The following is a 10,000-nucleotide window of genomic DNA, read 5'->3' as shown; positions in this document are numbered from 1 at the left end:
TCTGGTTCCGTCCATTATTCAAGTGTCGTCAGTATGTCACAGTGCACTGTTGTAAAGCACTCCTTCACTTCTAACGTGTACTTTTTGCCTGGAGTCAGGTGAGCAAACTGCGGCGGGAGAAGAGGTGAAGTTAAGGGCAATATCATGAAACACTTCTGCGCCACACCTCCGCTACATTCAAAAGGCTGTATATAGGTGCAGTTACGTGAGTTTTTAAGGCCGATTTTTATCTATTTATTTATTCTCTCTCTTTTTTTTAATCAAGCAAATCATCTCTGTGGCTTTTGAGAATAGTCGTGGTGAGAGAGCAAAGCGTTTCTGAACACAGATCTTTAGCCTGTAGATGTTGCACCGCCAGGCATGTCAAGGTCCCTTTTCTGAAATGCGTTTGGTTTCTCATAAAGACTATTTTCAAAAGCCACAGGGATAATGCGCCGGGTTCTCATGGGTGTTTTGTTCATCAGTAGTATAAAATTCTTGTTAGACTATCATTAGAATCAAAATCACTTTAGCAATCGCCAGTCACACCTAGTAAGAGTTGAGCTGGGATGCCGAAACGTTTCACAATATGGTTCTGTAATCACGCGAGGAGTTTGCATTTGTGCGTCAGTGGGTAAGACCTTTCACATACTTTGATTTCAGTATCGGTGACATTTTTCACTGTGCTCTTGTCTCCTCCATCCAAGAATGTGAGTGTGTAGTAATCAGGGTTGCCAATGTGTGAGAGTGTAGTAATCAGGGTTGACATTGTGTGACCGTGTAGTAATCAGGGTTGCCAATGTGTGAGTGTGTAGTAATCAGGGTTGCCAATGTGTGAGTGTGTAGTAATCAGGGTTGCCAATGTGTGAGTGTGTAGTAATCAGGGTTGCCAATATATGAGAGTGTAGTAATCAGGGTTGCCAATGTGTGAGTGTGTAGTAATCAGGGTTGCCAATGTGTGAGTGTGTAGTAATCAGGGTTGCCAATATGTGAGAGTGTAGTAATCAGGGTTGCTAATGTGTGAGAGTGTAGTAATCAGGGTTGTCATTGTGTGAGTGTGTAGTAACCAGGGTTGCTCAATGTTACTCTGAAGTCCGTTCCAAGTAAAGCGCAGGGTTGTTTTTGCGTCGATCTCTGCCCTAGTCCTTGGATTTCAATAGCCTACGAGGGGAAAAATTAAAGCTCAGATGAGGTCAGGGAAACTAACCTGATCATAGTGATGCAGACTGTTTGAAACACACACACACACACACACACACACACACACACACACATTTTTTTTTATTTTATTTAATTTTTTATTTATTTATTCATTTACTTATTTAATTATTTATTTATTATTATTTGTTATTCCGTCAGCAGGAGCTCCCCCTGCGGGTTCTAATTTAGTTAGCGCACATCTCTACAACTCACCGGTCCACCTGGCCTCTGGAGGGCACGACGATGATTTGGTGGGAGCACCTTTTGGCGTCCATCGCATAGAAAAATAGCGCTTTCAGTCTCGTTAACACCTTCATGGAGGTAACTTTTGACGGCGCGTCTTTCTTGTTTTATGACATTCCTTCATGAGAGCCACCGCTTTGCCGTATTTTGCATATTTTGATTGATCTGCATGTGAGGGAAAGTTTCTGCCTGGCAACTCACGCAACTCTCGCCTCATCACTACAGCTCGAGCTGGAGTGCGAAAAATGCGCGAATTATTTGTCATAACACACTTCATATACGGGATAGCCAGTTTTGTTGACCCCATCAGACTCACCAGTGACTGTACAATCAACGTGTATTGTAAGAACTTGACAAAAAAAAAAAAAGCAGAAAATGGTATTACGACGAATTGAACTGTGAAGATGTTAAAAAAAAGTGTATAACATATTTTACTTATGTTCGCTATTTCTAACAGTTAATCATTGAAAAATGAAATAAATTTTTAGGAAAAACTCTCGTGAACACGAAAGTATAATCAAAATGCAGATGAAGCTCCACGCATTGTAAACACAGCGTCACTTACAGCAACATGTCGTTCGCCGCAACCTTCACGGTGGCGCGACTCTTGGTGTGATGGTTGGTGGTCGGGGAGGGTAGGCCTGGGCAGCAGCGACACAGCATTTTCGTGCAGGTGTGGTGCAATATTGCGCAATACCGAGAACAACCTCAATAAGAACTGTGTGGTCCGTATGAGCCGGTCTGAGATGAGTCTAAAAAATTGGAACCCTCCAGTCGCTGGGGAAGGTCCTTGAAGTTGCTCTGCAAGTTAAAGCACCTGTTACCTGATTACTTTTTTAATTTCCCCAAATGACACATAACCTGGGAAAGAAAAACAATGATTGAGGAGAGCAGGGAAAAAAAAATCATTATTACGGAGTGAGAGAGAGAGAGAGAGAGAGAGAGAGAGAGAGAGAGAGAGAGAGAGAGAGAGAGAGAGAGAGAGAGAGAGAGAGAGAGAGAGAGAGAGAGAGAGAGAGAGAGAGAGAGAGAGAGAGAGAGAGAGAGAGAGAGAGAGAGAGACGATGAGGAAAGTGTGTGTGTGTGTGTGTGTGTGTGTGTGTGTGTTGCGCGGTTTGTGTTACCACCCCCCATTTGTGAGGATTTTTTTTACTATTAGTATTGTTTTTTAATGTATTAAAGAGAGGGACCAAGTACAAAGAAATGGTTAAAAAAAAGTTTATAAATGCTGTCCCTAAAGAAGAACAAAGGATTATGTTGTTGTTGTTGTTGTTGTTGTTGTTGTGATGGTGGACTCACGTGCCACCTTCACCACCATAAGTCTCACACAGGCACAAGTACGGAGTCTCACATTGGGAAATTGCGATAAAGGAGGTTTCTTTGGTGAGGGAGAGGTCGGTGGCGGCGCCCACGTCGTTGGCAGGGTTGGCGGTTACGGTGTAGTTCGTAAAGGGCAGCAGATCTTTTAATGCTATCGTTGCTCTTCCCCCAGAGTTGACAGCACCGTATTTAACGAGGGGATTCTTGACTTTCTTACTCGATGGCTTCAGAATGAATTGCACTTTCATACTGTAACCATTATATTTAACGCAATTGTCTTCCACGATAGCTGTGCATCTTCTGGAATCACACTGAAGACTTCTCACCCTAACTTCAGGTTCTGATGGGGTGAGAACACACGACTAAGGTAGTTATAAGGGACTTGCATCAGCATTACATACGTTGTTGCATTTATCCACGTACTTCTCTTGGACTGCCTGCAGAAGAAAGAAAAAAGAGAAAAGATTATCATTACTATTTTCTTTTGCGTTTTTACCTTTACAAGACAAATCAAAGGCAAACGATATTGAAGAAAATGACCTTGTTTTTTATTTTTTTTTTATCTATTAATCTATTATCTTATTTCATTTATTTACTTATTTTATTTTTGTTTATGCTACACTGAAAGATGTTCAGAGAGAGAGAGAGAGAGAGAGAGAGAGAGAGAGAGAGAGAGAGAGAGAGAGAGAGAGAGAGAGAGAGAGAATGTGTGTGTGTGTGTATGTGTTAGTCTTTCAGTAAGAGTAAAAAGAAATACAAAGAAAATATATAACTTTTAGCCATAATGGAATGAGGAGAAAAGAGAAGAGCGAAATTGCGTGACTCACCTGTAGCAGGGGTGACTGTAGAGTTTGTTGCTATTATTTTGCCAGTGGTCTTTTCTCGTATTTGGAAAGTCGTATTGGTGTAAGGGCGTGCGGAAATTTTCATAGCTTGCCAGTTTAACTTTGCGTCTTGCCAGTTACTGAATTTTATGTCATAATCACACGCCAAGAAGTCTAACTGTTGATGTATGAAGAGGAGAGAAGAGAGGCGAAATGCTAGAATGCTGTTGAAACCTGCAGTAAAGTGGCTAATATTACTCGGCTGTGAACACACACACACACCATTCAGACTTATTAGTAATCCCCATCTTGTATCTAAACTGGTCCTTACTGAGATCAAGATGACTCGGCCTGAAGGTTACTCGATTGGGTTCAGCACAGATATCGATCCTTACTTTTCTCTGTCCTGTGGGTGAAGGAACAAAGAGGAAGAACTGTCATAGCTGTCTTATTGTCAGGGAAACTTTGATGAAAATAATGAAATAGGAAAGGAGAGTTGGAGGGCCTCGGATTGTGTACACCCCACGCAGGGACTGAACAAAGATCCGTTTAAGTGTCTTCGTGTTTTACCCTCCCATGAAAGACAATCAGTTTGGAATGCGTCGAGCATGATGGAGGAAAGAGCGGTGCACGTTTCCCTCTGCTCTGGGATTGGAAGGAGGGAAGGGAGAAGGAGAGGCTATAGGAGAGAGCAGGAAGGTGTGGGTTGAGGGTGGGGAAGAGACGTGCCATGGACCTGGAAAGGCTGGGCTGGAAGAGAATGAGAGATTTCTGGGAAAGATCGCTGGCTATGAGAGACTGGGCTACACTGGGAAAGTTTAGGGAAGGTTCCATGCCAGATCGCAGGCAAGTGGACATTAGGGGAAGGAACAGAGCAAGTATGATGATATTGAATTCACAAGTCACAAAAATCATTGGTGCCATATCTTTAAATATGTTTCTTTTTTGTTTCCCTTGATGATACAGATTAGTTGTTAAAACGCCAACTACAATCGTAAAGCCATCCTTGAAAGCCCTCAGTAACTTCTACAATCTGTCAGAAGTAGTGAAGATAACACCTGGAAAAGTTTCAGAATACAGACCTTGGTTAATATCTCCGTTATCTTCATGGTTGTCTCTTCTACTTATTGTGCTCCTGTCAACAAAGCGTTACAAGAGCCTTAGCCTCACTTCTACAAATTACACTTCGGTTTTGCTTCTGTTTTTTTTTTTACTGAAATGTGTGCTGCCTTTCCTGATGTGGTGCGATGAAAGGAAGCATATACGGACTTCGTCAGAGAGAGAGAGAGAGAGAGAGAGAGAGAGAGAGAGAGAGAGAGAGAGAGAGAGAGAGAGAGAGAGAGAGAGAGAGAGAGAGAGAGAGAGAGAGTTAACAATATCATAATACAGACTTGTAATGCGAGAGAAGAAATGATGATGATGATGATGATTGTGTGTGTGTGTGTTTTTGTGTGTGTGTGTGTATGTGTGTAATATTCTTTTCATACTCACTTGCTCACTTGATATGAGAAGCATAGCCGGTCAGGAAGACGCAGGCTGTATACACACAGACACACACACACACACACACACACACACACACACACACACACACACACACACACACAGAGAGAGAGAGAGAGAGAGAGAGAGAGAGAGAGAGAGAGAGAGAGAGAGAGAGAGAGAGAGAGACAGAGAGAGAGAGAGAGAGAGAGAGAGAGAGAGAGAGATATTCAAATTAATACAGCAACAGAAAAAATCGAAAATAAATACTTATACACGCACGCACGCACGCACGCACGCACTGGAATACACCACACAAAAAAATTATTAATATTTGTATTGTTTATATTAAGTAAACATGTGCCTAACAATACGACTTACTGAAAACAGTGACGAATACCACGCGTGTCTTCCACATTGCTTCTCCTGTCATCTCCTGAAACACACACACACAGAGAGAGAGAGAGAGAGGGAGGGAGAGAGAGAGAGAGAGAGAGAGAGAGAGAGAGAGAGAGAGAGAGAGAGAGAGAGAGAGAGAGAGAGAGAGAGAGAGAGAGAGAGAGAGAGAGAGAGAGAGAGAGAGAGAGAGAGAGAGAAACTGGCGATTTTAATTTGTCAGTTAGGAAGAAACAGGACATTTGAATGGTAAAACGCTTTGAGCATTTCTCAAGAACATTTTTCACAGGCCACATAGTTTATTATTATTATTATTATTATTATTATTATTATTATTATTACTCTTACTATTATTATTATTGTGTGTGTTTCTCGCACTGATGATGCAGAATCCTTGTTAATTAAACGATCACTAGAATCACGACAGTACAGGATGAAAACCTCTTTACCTTCCACCACAGTCTTTTCAAAGGAGTCGAGATGAAAGCCTTTTTAATGTCGAAGAATTTGGTCTTTGCTTCGAGTGTGTGTGTGTGTGTGTGTGTGTGTGTGTGTGTGTGTGTGTGTGTGTGTGTGTGTGTGTGTGTGCATACTGCGATGAGGATTTCCTGTCTAGTTTAAAGATAAGCCAACTTATTATCGACTCACCACAAACAACGTCATTCACTTCTTTATTAATGTTCAGGATCAGTTTGTTCTGATCTCTTTCCTGAGGAATGAGGAATAAGGAATGGAAGTGTGAAAGGTGATAGTAGTAGTAGTAGTAGTAGTAGTAGTAGTAGTAGTAATAGTAGTAGCAGTGGTAGTAGTAGTTGCTGTCGGTGGCATAGCACTGTTATTATTTCGGCTGAAGGACGGATGTGGGAGTAGGTGGATGTATGGAAAGGTGGACTGGGTAGATAGCCAGTTGGGTGGATTAATTGCTCTGTGTATGGGTGAAATGTTGTGCTGATGGATAGGTGGATGGGTGAGTGAATGGTTAGGAGGAAGGGTGAGTGGGTGGATGGATGTGGTGATCGCCGGCTGTGTTAATGCAGGGGCTGGTCAACGCTCCCTCAGTTATCTGGAGAAGCACACTCTAAAACCGTCTCTCGTGATACTCGTACATCTTGATGCACTGCACCTGAAAGCTACAAAACATTGATCCTAAGTGTTTATGGTAACAGTTCCACGGAATCTGGTGATGCACATTCTACACAACAGTTATTATAAGCTAAATACTCGCAACAAGGCTCTCAGTGATTTCATATCTATTTCTAGTCTTCTGCTACATAATTAATTTGAAATACTTTCCACTGGTTTCTACAGGGACTCATGTTTTATCTGGCAAATCCCAAAAAGGTATTATTGCAGTTTCAATCAATACACCGTAGGTAAGTATAGCCCCTGGCAGGGTCTACATCTCACTGTTTGGAGCATTTCTAGCCTTATTTTACCCTGTCGGAAATTAATAACAACTTCAGATGAGAATGTCAAAGATTCAAGTCAATTCTAGCTCAAGTCCACCAGTAGTCGTCTCTCGTAGGATGCTGAGTGTGTTCGTATGTTTGTCATCAACAGTGCACGTGCGCGATGGTGACGTGACGTTGACACACGTGTTAAGACTTGTGATGACGTGGAGTTACCTGCTGTGAATCAGGTCACACGGAAATCTGACAGCCAATCACATGTAGGCACGTGTGTTTAGAGGAGGAAGGAGCACCCGGGACTGTCTGTGGTGCATCACTTTCACCATGGACACGGAAGAGAGACGTGTGCTGGCTGTCATTATATGAAATGCAGTTTACAGCCAGTTCCCTCAAATTCTTCTGGTATTTTTCGTTAAGTAATTACTGCTGGTATGCAGTGATGACTGACATTGTAGGATGTGACAAAATGTTACGTTACATCAGTTTACCTTGTGTGTGGGTTAGGAGGTTAGGTTAGTGACCTTAAGGGAGAGTCCAAGAGAGACGAAGCCCTTTCCGATTAGGTTAGGTTGGTTACGTTGAGTTAAGATCATGTAGAAAAATCCCGTTTTCGAAATATGCTGCTTGTCATCCTTAAACTTTTTTCTGGAATGTCAAAAATATCCCACCAGATTCCTGTGCTTCCTAGCTTTAGTGAAAGGTAAAGAGGATGAAAGCATTGGTTGAAACTGCGAATTTACCCCCTAAGAGAGTCGAGCAAGTATTATTTGTACTGACAGGATGTTACGACAGCCAAGACCGCGCGGTGATGAAAGGAACACTGGGCGATATCAGACCCGCCGGTTTCTCCAAAACACCCAACAAACCTGAGGCGACAGATACGAGTTTGTAGTGGTGCTGTAAAACCCTAGTCTGTACATGTGTTGTGGTTGTACAAACATGTCAGGAAAGAAGAACCAAGGTGTGAAAGGACGGGTTGTACGTTCAGAAAAGAAAGCGACAACTCAGGGAGGACATTGGGAGACAGGATGTAAACAGACCAGCGGCACCGTAGGGAAAACGTTGAGGCGCACAATATCAAGAGTCTTTACCAGTGTCCCGCTAACATTTGGCATCAAAACACGGGGTGTTGCTTTCATGTGTACCAGAATTTATATACGGGTATGTTAACTGTATAACTTGAATGGATACAGTAAGGTCATATAGAGGAAAAAAAAATATTCGTTCCAGGGGTAGTGTACATCGCAGACCCGAGATAATGTACAGAGTATTTACCTAATTTTGCCATTTTCTTGCTCTCTGCTTGATGATGGTTGCTAAAAATTTTCATATTTTATTACTTGGTTTGATAGCACACAAATGACGTAAAGATTTTTTTCTTTTTTAGCCGACCAACTTTTATGTGCAAAATTCAGTCAGCAAGCGTTACCCAGTATTTTCAATCATTTATCCATGTCTCTGACGAACCCTGGAACTTCATGCCTGCCTTGTATTCCCTCTTTCCTATGACTTGAACTCTTGCAGGAGGGAGCTTTCAACACACCCTTCAAATTAAATGCCCCCTTTTTGTATCTAGGAACTGACATCTGATTGGGTCTCTCTTTTACAGGCAGGAGTAAGTGGACCTGCTGGTGGACTACAGGCTGAACACAAGCACTGACAAGCAGTACAGGGCATTTCATGATGGCTTCTGCAGGGTGTGGGACGGTACTGTGCTCAAACTTTTCCTGCCAATGGAACGAACTTAAGGACTTGGTCACCGGCAATGAAAATTATTTCTGGACCGAGTTGGAAAAGAATGCTGAATATAAGATTAAGTTAGGTTGAGGTGAGCCTGGGGTGTGTATGTGTGTGTGTGTGTGTGTGTGTGTGTTTAGGCGTTTTTTTTTTTTTTGTGTGTTTGGCAGTGTTTTCAGGTGGCTGTGTGTGTTTTAGGGTCGTTTGTGTGTGTTTTCACCTGTATATCATTCATTTTAGTTGTTCTCCACTATTTCATCCTCTCATTCATTTTACTTATTTTTCCTTATTAATGTACGCTCTGCCTCTGTCGCCGCCTCTAATATTTATCCAGTCCTTCCCTGTGTCTATATATCTAGTCCTTTTTTACCTCTATCACTCTCCTATCTAATATCCAGTCCTTCACTTCCTGCCTTCAATTCGCATACACTCCTCACCTCTTCTGGTGCCTATATTTACCCAGTCCTTCCCTGCACACACCACAGCCAATATGAATTAACACATAAATGCCAATATCCTTCCTTTTATTAATCCCTCACTGTGTTTCCAGGGTGAGTACTTCCCAGACCATCCAGTCACTCGCACGTGTTGGGAAGTCTTTCGCAAGCTCTCGCTGGAACAGAAAATGTTTTTAAGTTTCTGACGGGGACTCACCAGGTGTACTAGGCATGAGAGAGAGAGAGAGAGAGAGAGAGAGAGAGAGAGAGAGAGAGAGAGAGAGAGAGAGAGAGAGAGAGAGAGAGAGAGAGAGAGAGAGAGAGAGAGAGAGAGAGAGAGAGAGAGAGAGAGAGAGAGAGAGAGAGAGAGAGAGATTTTTTATTTATTTCTTTTGTTCCTTCCTCTTCTCCTTTATTTCTTCTTTATCTTTCTATCTTTCTCTCTCCTCTGTCTTCTTTCTTTCATTTCTTCTATTCCTTCCTCTTCTCCTATTTATTATCTTCGTTCTATGTCCTCTTCCTTCTTTGTCTTCTCTCTCTCCTCTTCCTGCCTTCCATCACTTATGAAAATATTAAATACATATTTTCAACATAATAATAATAATGATGATGATAATAATAATAATAATAAAATAATACAGATTAATTCCTCTCACAAACAGTAACTCTCTCTCTCTCTCTCTCTCTCTGTCTCTCTCTCTCTCTCTCTCTCTCTCTCTCTCTCTCTCTCTCTCTCTCTCTCTCTCTCTCTCTCTCTCTCATGTGACAGGCTGTGGGGAGCGACTGTGGGTTCGTCAACATACTGTAGGGGACGTACTATGGATCTGTGGGTGAGAGAGAGAGAGAGAGAGAGAGAGAGAGAGAGAGAGAGAGAGAGAGAGAGGGGGGCACATTCTTATTGGTGAAGGGGACAACTTGGTTTTTCATTTAAAAGCATTTCTGCACCTCAGTTATAGCCTCTCTCTCTCTCTCT

At 42.2% G+C, this 10,000-nt stretch overlaps 2 long non-coding RNA genes across 2 annotated transcripts in view; one reads left to right on the top strand and one right to left on the bottom strand.

The window, feature by feature from the left end:
• Positions 1–9,342, top strand: part of LOC135099526 (uncharacterized) — a 26,721-nt gene extending 17,379 nt beyond the window's left edge. Inside the window, exons 3-4 of the long non-coding RNA XR_010268067.1 lie at positions 8,463–8,681; positions 9,141–9,342. This is a non-coding gene — a long non-coding RNA (uncharacterized LOC135099526). The remainder of the gene's footprint in view (positions 1–8,462; positions 8,682–9,140) is intronic.
• LOC135099525 (uncharacterized) overlaps positions 1–10,000 on the bottom strand; it is a 47,585-nt gene that overhangs the window by 22,137 nt on the left and 15,448 nt on the right. The window lies entirely within an intron of this gene.

The sequence above is a fragment of the Scylla paramamosain genome, unplaced genomic scaffold, assembly GCF_035594125.1.
Source record: "Scylla paramamosain isolate STU-SP2022 unplaced genomic scaffold, ASM3559412v1 Contig142, whole genome shotgun sequence".
NCBI classification, from domain to species: Eukaryota; Metazoa; Arthropoda; class Malacostraca; order Decapoda; family Portunidae; genus Scylla; species Scylla paramamosain.
The sequence above is the reverse complement of the archived record's forward strand: the minus strand, read 5'-3'. Positions and strand labels throughout refer to the sequence as shown.